Source organism: Heloderma suspectum, chromosome 2 (genome assembly GCF_057233095.1).
Source record: "Heloderma suspectum isolate Gila_16-S chromosome 2, 16-S_ref, whole genome shotgun sequence".
NCBI classification, from domain to species: domain Eukaryota; kingdom Metazoa; phylum Chordata; class Lepidosauria; order Squamata; family Helodermatidae; genus Heloderma; species Heloderma suspectum.
Window position 1 is genome coordinate 307706707 of NC_139459.1, and position 12497 is coordinate 307719203.

Genomic DNA, 12497 nt, shown 5'->3' on the forward strand with positions numbered 1-12497 from the left:
AAGTTGCTTCATCCTCTTCATGTTGCACAATTGCATCTGCCTGATTGCATCTCTCTGTGCTTCCCAGTTCATGACACTTAAATGCAGGCTAGACCTTCTAACCAGGCCTTCCCCAACCTGATGACCTCTAGATGTTTTGGACTCCAACTCCCGTTAGTCCCAGCCTGCATGGCCAATGGTCAGGAATGCTGGGAGCTGTAGTCCAAAATCAGGGGACCAGGTTGGGGAAGGCTGATCTAACCAAAAGTATCCTTCTCTAGTCTGATGCTCCGGCACTCCTCATTGCCCTATATTGGCCTGATCTGAATAGGGTTATACCAGAATGCCCTTTATTTCCAGAGCCAGAGTGGTGTAGTGGTTAGAGTGCTGGACTGGGACTTGGGAGATCTGAGTTCTTGTCCCTACTAGGTCATGAAGCTTACTGGGTGACTCTGGGCCAGTCACTGTCTCTCAGCCTAACCTACCTCACAGGGTGGTTGTGAGGATAAAATGGAGGGGGGGGGACCATGTAAGCTGCCTTGGGTTCCTTGCAAGAGGAAAAAAGGCAGAATATAAATGGAAAAATAAAAATCACTGAATGATGATAAAAGGGTTTAAAAGGGGTTGGGGTTTCCAACCGTGATTCATTTGTAAAGTGCAGATGCCATGCCTGCCGGGAAGACACACCCTCTAACTAGGAACTTAGCTATGTGTGGACAATAGTTACTCAGTACATTGAACAAAATTTATGAAGTTTCAGTTGGGCACGTATTCAATGGGAATTACAGTTACTTCACATATTGCAGATCTGAGCCAGGGTACTGAAAACTGACACCACCAGGCCTAAGCTCTGCTAATCCCTATCACAAATGACATCTTGTGGTTCCAAGTTTGTAACACCTTTAGGGCGCAATCCAGCACATAGCTGGCTGGGGAACGCTGGGAGTTGTAGGACCTTTTCCTGTCTAAACCTGCATAGGATTGTGCCCTTAATCCATTTGTGATTTTCCGTCCTCCGATTTCCACCCCTCCCACCCCCATCCCCACCGCCCAAACGACCTCGGAACAGCGTTTGTCTCACAACCACCCAGTGAGGTAGGGCAAGCCGAGAGACGGCAGGCTTGCCCAAGGCCACGAACAACCCATATGCTAGCTGAGCAGGCATTGGGTCGCCCAGGAGCTGTGACTAGTTGCAGCAGCTCCGCGGCTGAACATACGCTGGGGGCGGGCAAACCCGGACTCGCATCTTGGCGACGTGTGAAACGACTCCCTCCGTTCTATTTGCCCACCCTGACCTGGAACTGAGGGGCGGGGAAGCGCGGTCGCTGGCCGAGCGCCCTCGCGGCTCCGTTAAGCCGCAGCCCTTCCATCAGAGCGGGCTCGGCGGGCGTCGCGTCCCCTTCGCTCAGCGGGGCGGGCGGGCCGGAGAGACAGAGAACAGCTCCTTGTGCGTCGCCCCAGCCCCGCGATTACGCCCGCCCGCCCCGAGCCGCGCGGCTATGCGCGCTTCCCCCCTCCCAGCACACACACCGCTCCTCATTTGCCTCACGCCAGAAAGGGGGGAACTTTCCCGCCTCTTGGCACACGCCTGGAGCGGCTGGCGCCCTTTCCCGCCTCCCGGCCGAACAACAGCGGCAGCCCGGCCAGGCAGCTGCTCCCACCTCCTCGCGCCGGGCAGCCCCGCCCCGCCGCGCGGGCCGCCTGCCAGCCGCGCCCCCCCGCAGCCCGGCCCTCCCGGCCTCTCCCTGCATGTGCAGAGCGAGCGGGCTGAGCCGCGGCCCCTCCCCCCCGCCGAGCCCTCCCCTCCCCTCCCCTCCCCTCCTCCCCCCCGCCGGAGACGAGGCCGAGCTGGTGTTTTTCCACTCAGCAGGATGGGTGATGCTCAGCGCTCCCTCATTAGACAACAGACACGAGAGGTCAGGAAGAAAGCGCTTATAAATTACCGTTTCCTCCTTCGCAGCCCGGTTAGTCCGCCTTGCCGCTCTCCCCGGGACGCGTAGGACGGACCCACGGACGGCTGAGGGGCTGGACAGCTACCTGGACAGAGAGGAGCCGCTGCTGCAGGTACCCGAGGCTCCTTGACGGCGGTGTAGGAGAGGACGGACGGGCAGGCGGGCTCCCGGCCACCGCCGCCTCTCCCCTTGCCTCGCTCGCCCTCCTCGCATTTGGGAACAAAGGAGGCAGGCATATGGATCGCCTCTCCCGTGGCGTTGACTGAAGACAGGGACCGGCTCCGTAGAAAGCAGCGCGAGCGTTTCCTTTCTTCAGGGCTAGCTCCCGAAGAAAGAGCTGGCTCTGCTGAAGGAAAGGAATGCTTGTGCTTCTTTCTTCTCTGGTGCCTTCCCTCAGTCAAGGTGGGAAAGAAGAAATCCTTGCACCAGGATTTTTGCCAGGTTTCACCCTGAGCATCACCCCCCCCCGCGCGCCCGCGCGCGCCCCTCGCCTTCCCTTTGCCTGCTTCCTCCCCTTTTATTTTTTTGTTTTGTTTATGCCTTAAGAAATTTGAAATTCGTTGTCCAACGCCATGTACTTTTAGGATGCATTGCTTGTGTGTGTGTGTGTGTTTTAAAAGAGCATGGCGGTGTTCCTTTTGTCTGCCTTAAAAAATGTGCCTGCATGTGCACCTTTCTAGTTAGGCTGTGTGTGTTCGCTTAGCAGTCCCCCCTCTTCCTCCCCCCCCGCGTCACTCCCTGATACCTTGTGTTAACTTTTAAATAACATATATAACAGCGAAGTGATATCAGCCACTTGTGTGGTAACGCTTTCCGCCTGATTTAGTGCGTTTTCTGCCTTTGTATGTGCGAACATGTGCTTGTCTCTCCACCCCCCGCACCCCTCCTGCTTCCTCCTCCATGCAATGTGCGGTTAAATTATACTTTAAGCAGCGGCTCTCTGCTTTAAAAAAAAACAACCAGTTAGAAAAAAAACCCCAAGCATTGCTACACAACTGGTGCTGGTGCATCTTTAACTGAGCTGCAGTAGCCCTCTTGCAAATTTATTCATTCATTTTCTCATTTTCTTGGAGGGAGATGAAGAAAGGAAACGAAATGGATTGTGATATTCTTGGAAAGTTTGCTGGCAAGACTTGAACCTTGGGCACACTTCAGTGTAAATGTGCATCTCTGTTGCTGAGATCAGAAGCCAGTATTAAAGGGATGAATAGTCATCTGTTGTATGATCATTTAACAAAAGGGAAGCATACAGACTTTTGAGACAGCACCATCTAAATTTCCATATAAGAACATAAGGAGGAAGCCACTTTGCATGCCTGTTAGGATCAGCAGATGGCCAATTGAGGATATAATCTGCTCTTTATATCTTTTCATTAACTGGAGAACAAAGTGTTCATTACCTATGAAACCTGCTTTTTGACAAAGGTGAATACATTCTGAACTAGACATTATGAAAAAATGTGTGTTTTTAAAATGTCTTGTTAGTGTTGCAGCCTAATACTAAATACTTGGGAAGAACCCCCTTTTCTTTCAAATATAACTTACTGGCAAATAATTATTCTTATGATTGCTGTTCTTTTAGTTGTTTTAAAAATAATAAGGTGACATATACTGTGAAATGAGAAGCCAGGTGTGTTACTGAAGAAAGAGAACTGCCTCTTTTGATATCTTGAATTTCTCTGTGGCCCTTGCCAAGGTGGAGAGATAGCTTTTCTTAATTTTTTTCTTAGCTACTAATTTTTAACCCTATCACGAAAGGCATTAAGAAAGTGTGCCAAGAAAAGTCAGTTGTGCTTAATATGCTATTTTAGTAACCACTGTACTTTCTTGTCTCTGTGTGTCAAACTGTCTCAGGTGTTGGGCTGGCAAAATCAAACAGCTTTATTTCAAGAGCCATGTAGTGGGCTCTATAATTTGGAGGTGTTGCTAGCTAAGATTTTGTAAACTCTTGATTATTATTTTTAAAGGTGTTTTTAGTGAATGAAGTTTTTAAAAATGAGGGATGATGCATAATGTTTGAGAGAAAAAGTACAAACCAGTCTAGGCCAAACCTCTGTGTCCTTGGCAAAAGAGTGTGTATATCTAGATTTGTATTTGGGTGAATGCTGAAGAACAAATAATCTCTCTGGCAGAATTTGGCTTTAGAGGAGTGTGATGGATATATTTTCCTGAAAGACGGTTGCTTGCAAATTGAACTCTTACAGTAGAAAATAATGGATTTTAGGTTGTACCTGAGATGAGCTGGTCATATACTGTAATAACAGTGTCATTTGCTTAAGTTAAATGCTTAGTAAATGAACTGTGCAGAGAGAAATCATTGGGCAGTAGTCCAGTTTTTCTTTCTATATCTTGTATAGGTTTTTTAAAAAAATCAGTAGCTCCCTTTTGCTTTTCAAGCCTTCGCCCATTTTATTCATTTTGCCAAGGGCTCCGTCTTTCATTTTCCTTTCCCACTTTCTTCTGCAGTTAATCTTATAGCATTGCCACCCAAGAGTGACATAACTTTTGCCAGCCATCAAAAGCAGGTCTGATGAACAACATCCTGTCCTGTAAGGGGCAGAATGTAAGATGAGTCGAATACATTATTTTACTGAATGCATGGAGAGAAGATAACCTTTTTAAGTTGTTGCTTTGTCCTTGAACTACATCATTGGTATATTCCAACATGGAAATCAGGCCACAGCTAGCTTAAGAAAGGTCGTCACTGCATTGGGCAGAACTGTGTGTGGTTGTAGGGTGCAGTCTAAAGAATATTAAGTGTATGCATTGCCAGCATAGAGCATTAGGAAATGAACAAATGTCCGGAAGTGTTAGTCTATAAGCTGATCGTAAACTGGGCAGCTTTGGTTTTAGAGATATCGGGGACATATTTTGATGCAAAGCTGGAGCAACTTTGCTAATGCTAATATATGTTGGAGTAACTGTAATTTACATTGCAGTAATATCATCTGAATATTAATACTGTTTCTTTGAAATGATGGAATAAAGTATATTTAGGGGTCCCCCCCTCTTTTCTTATGGGAGAAGGAGAATGGGCTAGGGCAGAAGAGGCTAATAAGTGATTAATGAAAAAATGAAGAAACACCTAATTAGAATGTTAAAAATAGGGGAATGAGATATATGCCTGTCAGAATCTTGTTGTTTTAGTAGGGCTTGGAAGAGACAGAAGTCTCTTTCTGGGGGTTATTTCAGTGACAGTTTGCCAAACCACTAGGGGCATCTCAAATATGGCCCACTGAAAGTTCAGAGGCAAACTTCACATTACAGGGGAAATCTGATTGGATCTTCTGTTATTTTTGTTTTTGATTAAATGCAGCTGTGGGGGGCCAACAGTTTGATTGATGAAGCAGTGCTAGGGAGGTAGATGTTTATCCCTTTCCCAGTGTACCATTCTTCAATCAAATTCATACATCCTATGCTGCTGTTTACCCGGGGGGGTGGGGGTGGGTGGGCACTGTAACTTTTGATTTAGTCCTTGTTTTGGCACCCAAGATTTTCCTCCTTTCCTATGAGGCACTAAAAACTGCCATAACTTGAGATCATTTGTTGGGTAGAGCCCACATGCTAGAATGCTAAGATAGGGTTTGTTTCATGCTTATATGTGGGTGGCCAACCTGTATCATGGGTGCCACAAGGTGTACAAGCCATCGGGAGTTTGTTGCACTCGTGGATGAGATCCATAGGAATGTTAGGTCTGCCTGTTGCATGGATGGTTGGAGCCAGATCTGTACCCTGCTCCCTGGATTAGTAGGCTAGAGGCAAAATCACCCTAAGCCACCGGAAGCAGCATATGTACTGCAGAATGCAGTAGATGGGCACTCTCACACTTTGGACTTGACTTGTGATGTTTTTGACAAAAAGGCTGGTTTTAGTGATCTAACTGATCAGACCACTATAGTTGGGAATATGAACTCTCTCTCTCTCTCTCTCTCTCTCTCTCTCTCTCTCTCTCTCGGACAGATTGGCTGGTGAACCTGGGGGTAGGCAAATGATTATCTTCTCTTGTAACATATGGATTGGCTTGCTTGTTCAAGCTACCTGTGTCAGTTTGCTACAATGATCTATACTTGAAGACATCTCTCTATTTGCTCCTGCTGTATGCTCATAGCATGCAGTTATCTATGTAATTGGGAGTTAGGCCCAGTTGAGGGTGGGGGTGGAGGTTGTTGCTGTTGAAACTACATCTGCATAGTCTGCTTTAATGACTGCAAACTGCTTCCCACAAGGACCAACTGGATTGTGTGGTCATCCCATATACCAACACCACACCTCGCTAATCCCTCTGTCTGAAAATCTTGCTTGACATATCCAAAAGAATAAAAGTATTCTTGTTCTCATTGGCATAGGGTATATGACTCTGGAAAGTAATTGATAGCCAGTAGATCAAATATAGATCTGGGTTTGAGCTTGTATATAACATATTAAACCATAAATTCAGGACATCTCAAGAGAATGAGACACTTTTCCATTACACAGTGCTGAAATGGCAAGAATTGTTTTGGGAAATGACTGCAAATTAATATGAAAGTGATATTCAAATCTATGGAAATGCTCAAAATGCTGCCAATGTTTGATACGTTAGACTGCCGTTCAGTTGCTGCTGCTCACATGACTTCTGAAGTTATGAGATAAGATACTCCATCGAACTCACTGACTCGGCACATATGGTGTTGTGGTGGATTGGCAATGGACCAGATCCAAATATTGCAGAATCCTGTTGCATGTGGCCGGAGCTGGTTGAAGAGAAAGCAACCATTTAAAAAATTATTATTATTGACATTTTTGTAAAAGAAACAGCTCTACAACAGTACCCACTCTCACCAGACATCACACACCCCTCCTGTAACCTGTGATCTTGAGCAGGGACAGAGTGCCACCTAAGTGCCCCATTCCCCTAGTAACTACATAGAACCGGACTGCTTTCCCTGCTTAAGAACAGTGACTTTGTGACATCAGCAGCCTTTACACCAATCCCTACCCTCAAATCAGAATTCCCTGTGCATGTATAGAATGGAGCAAAGAATTCTGAGACAATGGCTGTTGATGTCACTAAGACATTCCTTTTTGCCCTACCTACCATTGTAGCAGTGATGGGCTCAGAAGAAAAGAAGGAAGCAGGGGCAAGAAGTAAGGATAAAGATAAGGCAGTGGATAGAGGCAAGGGTCCTGACCCCAGAGGATGAGGAAAGGGGAGGGGGGGAAGGAGGATAAAATCAGCTGGGAATGGGAGATAGGCCTGATGCACCCACCACTGAGCTTCATTATCTCATATTTATATAAGCATCTTTCCACATAACATTCCCAGTATTTAGACTAATTTTTAGACGGAGCAGATTCAAGTCACAGAGAGCATCCCAACACAAAGGTGATCAGAGATGTAACAGCTTCATTCAGAAGCCCTCCAAGTGCTGCTCTGCTATTGGAGGAGTAGAGAAGGTTGCATCCACCCTGAGCCTGGTTTTCTTTTCTTGACTCCTACCCCACCTGCAAGTTAATCAGGACCATAAAAGACATCTGCTTACTATCCCAGGTTGCTCTGTGAGAATTTGGAGCACTTCAACAAGCACTCAGTCTTTCTCTATGCTAGGGGTGATGTGGGGTTCATCTTTAGATCTTGGCTTATACTTGATATTATAAGAGTTGGAAATTAAAACCAGTGCTGGCACAAGACATTTGGCTGCCTGAGGCAAAGACAAAGATTGTGCCCCTTCCCATTCTATGAACAAAAGCCAACTGGACCAATAGTTGGGTTTTTTTCTTCAACACTAGCAATGGGACACATCCTTCACCACACCTGAGGGCAGCAGGCTAGCTTTGGGGAACAGGGCAGGCTGTGTGGCATACATCTTTCTCCTCCAACATCTTGGTGCCACCTCCCAGCATCTGTTGCCTGAGGTGACTGCCTCACTCTGCCTAATGATTGGGCTTGGTTAACACACACACACACACACACACACACCCTTGTGTTTCTTTAACCTACGTGTGTGTGTGTGTGTGTGTGTGTGAGTGAGAGAGAGAGAGAGGTGATATTTTCAAGTAACTGCAACAAACATGAGAGAGCTAATGTTACTCCTCAAAAACTCCCATTTATAATTCCTGCATAATTGTGCAGTGAATTTATAGCTCTTGTCTCATTTCATTATCTTCTCAACCACCTGCATAGGTTAGGCTAAGAGTTATGATTTGGCCAGGAGACCTCAGCATCATGTCAGCAGTTATTTGAACCTGTACCATATCTTCATACCCAGCACTCCATCCACTGACCACACCAGGAGTGGAAATAAGCAGACCACGGAATAGTGGCAGGGGTGGGGATGTTCTAGCAAGAGCCACTGGGCTATACAAAAGTGCTTTGGCAGCAAGATACCCCAGCTCTGCTAACCAGCTTCCTTGCCACCAGGTATGTTAAGCAGTCATTACGAAAATAGGCTTTAAAGGCCATGTGCAAATATCTATCAAGTACTACCTATAGTGTAATCATCATACATGTCTGTGCATCCCCTCCTGATACATTTATGCATTGGTCAATTCCATTCTTATTCTCCTTGCTTTTTCTAGCTCTACTTCAAACTGAAACATGCGTAAATAATCTTTTTTTAACAGGGATTGAGAATTTTGCTTTTTGGCAAATTTAAGCCCAATCACATAAATCCAGACATCTCTATCCATTTACCCGTTTCTTTGCATCCAAATGGAATTAGCTTGCCTCAGTCTAGGAATTGTTTGTTTGCATTGTAGACACTGTGAATGTGAGCTTGCTTTGTACATGCAGTTTGCGCAAGACAGAAACAAATCTCTTTTTTTTGTAGAAGCACTGTATGTCTGCCCTTTCCCTACTCTAAACAAGACTTTCTCTAATTATTCAAGCAGAATCCATTGTCTCATCACACAGAAACTCACTTTCTGGTGTTAAGTTGGGCTGTTTCACAAATTTGATTTTTATCATATACATTTGTATAAGAACCGTTGAATTGGATGTGGTTTAACATGGTGTTAAACTTCCATTTGCCATTGCATAGTGCGTGAAACAGTCTTAATGCAAGGTGCAATGCACAGGTGTGGCACTCTCTTGGCGTGAAAGTATTAAAGGTAAGTTCAACACATAGCAGCTGCCACTTCCTTTAGTGAAGCAAGAGTGTTAAAGGTGGCATAACCTATTGATTGGAATTTGAAATGACAGAGTGCTCTGGGGAATTGAGCTTCAGCTATTAACCATGTTAATTTTTCTGTTTGTTTTAAATGGATGTAGTACACTTAAATATCAAATAAGTACTAAAACAGGTATGACATTTGGAGAAATAGAACCATCTGAAAAACAGTGACAGCTATCTTCATGTAAGTTGTAGCCTTAAGTGCAGCTTTGAATAAAACTAGGGTACAAAAATTAAATTCTTCTTGACTTGTGGCTTTGGTTATGAGGAGTGTTGTCTTGTTGATTTCAGTGGAAGAAACTGCCTCATGTCCTCTAGTGGTTGGCCAGACTACAACAAGATTGTCTCCGCTCTCTTGCATGTTGTTGAGGGGATTCTTCTCTGGTGTAGGCTTCATTGACTTTATACATTTAAAAATTCAGTTAAGTCAAGATAGTTTAGTACGCAAGAGGGAGCAATACTGGATCTTTGTATTATTGTATTCTTTTTGTATTATTGCTCTTACTTTAGTTTTAGCAACATTATCACCACCACCACCATTTTACTATAATTATTATTAATTCAGTAGGTTGGTCTAATAGGTAGTAATCCAGAGGTTGTTCTGAGAGCTGCAATTTCCTTAGAGTTCAAAATATTTAAACAGGAGTAGCTTTTGGAAAGATAAGAATACTGTAAACAGGTTTGGTTCCAGAGTTTAAATATCCAGAGAATAAGAAGTAAAGCCTAGTTGACTCTTTTATGAGTCACCATTGTGTTAAAACTATTCTTATTTTAGTTTTATACGCACTGCCAAGTTTATTTCAACAATTCTAGGTTTAAACTGGTGACGCAGAATTTAAAGTTACTGTATATTCTCAGAACTGTGTAGCCATTCCTGTAGCCTGGCAAAAAGGAAGTGTATGTTTTTCAGTCACACGCAGTTACTTGCAACAGTATAAAATATTTTAGTTTTAGCCTAGTTTGCACAGCGAAATTGTGTATTTTTAACTCAAGGTTTGGTGTTTTCTATACAGGACTCTGTTGAAATCTAGTAAAAACCTATTTTATAGCAATTCAGCATGTATCCAAGCCATGCTGTAGCTAGCACATAACAGTTGGAATACACTATTGAAATTAGCAGTTAAGTCTTATGTAGCTGCAGAAATGGCTTGCACTGGTTCAGTACCATTATCCTGGTAAGGGCAGCAGAGTCTGTATAGCTAGCTGAACAGACCTAGGAAGCTTATTTTCAGTCTGAGTGTTGAGACAGAAAAGACCCTTTGTTGCTGCTTGTTTCTCCCGTCTGTTCCAATGCAGCACAAATTCCCACGTGAAACACCACTGTAACACACTGGAGTGCTCAGACAGTACAGCCAGATCTGGCCACCATGCAACACCATCTGTTGTGGGATTGCACTGGTAGGGCACAAACCTAGAGCACTGTACTATGTGCCATGTTGTCAACACAGGAGTGCATAAGATTGGACCATAGGTAATTTGAACTCGTGGTTCTAGATGAGGCAGAACTTGGTAGCAGAACTTGGGAATGACAGAGAACATTGTGATGGATTCCTGGCATAGTTGCAGATCACAGGAGACTTAAAGAGAAATTTGGTGCCTCAGGAAACACAGTTGTCCTCAGTCTTTGATCCCAATTTCTGACTTCCGCTCAGCCCTCTCATACTTGGACCAGCTCCTTGTCCTAATCCTGTAACATTTCCTTCAGTAGAGGAATGGAAGTGAGACAATATTTACTCCACAGGGGCTAACTTGTAAATTACCTTGTAATCATTACAGACTTTTCCTGCTCCCAGGATCACATTGCAGGTTAATGGGTCAGACAATGTATTCAAACTGCACTTGTGGAGTTAAATTGGACTCCAGAAACCCTTCTTACCTCACCTATCCACCCATTGTGGTAGAGCAGAACCTCTAATAGCTTCTAACAGCGCAATCCTATGCATGTTCAGACAAAAGAAAGTCCTACAACTCCTACAAATGCTGGAAGTTGTAGGACTTTCTTCTGTCTATACATACATAGGATTGCACCCTAAATCTTAAGTGAGGCTTGAGCGTGGGGCAAAAGATAAAACTAAACCTCAGTGGCAGACCACAAGCTTTGCATATAGATGGTCCCAGGTTCAGTCCCTGGCATCTCTAGTTTAAAAAGGACCAGGCACACAGTGATGTGAAAGACCTCTGCTTGAGGCTCTTAAGAGCCACTGCCAGTCAGAACAGATAATACTGAGCTAAATGGACAAATTGACCCGGTAGAAGGCCGCTTCCGATGTTCCTAAGCTGATTTCCAGCTTTTCGTTATCAAGCCTGAAAAGCTCAGAGTCCCTGCTGTAAGCCACTGAGGACCTTTCAATGGGGATCCTAGACAATTATCAATAAACTGGGGGGGGGGGGGCGGAGGGAGGCTTACTCTCTTGCTCTAGGTAGAGTGGTGTTAGAACTTTATTTTTTACTCACACATGTTACCTTGTCATCTGTTTAGTTTTGAGAAGTGGTTTGCCAGAATATCATGACAGCATATTGCATTAAAGATTAAAATGGAAAATTAGGGAGAAACTGTTGCCTGATAACAGAGCCTGTGCTATCTTGAGTTTTTAAAACGTTTGTGGCCTACTTATCTCTGGAAGGATTATGTTCATATATTTTTTTTCTCCGTTAGCATCTTATTTTTATTTTTTATTTTGTTCATTTTATTTTATTTTATTTTTTTCTTTTTCTGAAACAGGAAGAGAAAATCCATTCTGGAGAGACTCTTCTTCATGTAAGTGTTATTTATGCTCGTTAATGAAAATAGCAAAATATTAGCAGTGCAACCCGAATGTTCAGAATTCAAATGTTCACCATCTGCTCATAGAAAGAGAATAAACTGCTTGTAAAAAAAAAAAAAGGAGCTACAGTTATGGGATGATAAATACTCAGCAACTTATCATTTTTGTTATGTTTTGTTGTTATTAATATTATTATGATGGCAAAATGCTGTACTATCTTTTCCTGTCATATAGGCCACGATGCTACACTTACAGATTTTGGGTAAGGGTTAGAACTGCATATGCAGTTGGGACTGCTGGATGTGGATATCTGCTCCCATTTGCAACAGCCTCTCCTTGCCTTTGTCAGTGGAGTGCTTTGCCATCAAAAAGTGTGCACAGATCACCACTTGCTGGATCAGTGCTTTGTCTTGCATATGGTCTCAATAAGAAAGTGAGGTAAGGTTCCTGTGATTGGCATTTTACAGAACTGAGACACAACTATTTGCCTCAGCCTAGCCATAACTGACAATAACAACAACAACAACAACAGGAAGTCAGCAACTTCTGACTTGAGTGTACAGACTGATGAATTGTCAGTTTCATATTGCCATGTAGGTAAAGTGCTACTGCCCTCATTTTAGAAAGAGGAGGTGAGGAAAAGCAATTAA

General features: G+C 44.0%; 1 protein-coding gene across 3 annotated transcripts in view; it reads left to right on the forward strand.

Moving 5' to 3' along the window:
• Nucleotides 1-1403: 1403 nt before the first annotated feature.
• SLC6A6 (solute carrier family 6 member 6) overlaps nt 1404-12497 on the forward strand; it is a 73937-nt gene continuing 62843 nt past the window's right edge. The window contains exons 1-2 of one of the 3 annotated variants that reach the window (XM_084840216.1): nt 1810-2043; nt 11805-11840. The gene's annotated coding sequence lies outside the window, so the exon portion shown is untranslated. Of the gene's footprint in view, nt 2044-11804; nt 11841-12497 lie in introns of all 3 variants that reach the window. The other 2 variants (XM_084840218.1, XM_084840217.1) reach the window with 2 other exon arrangements.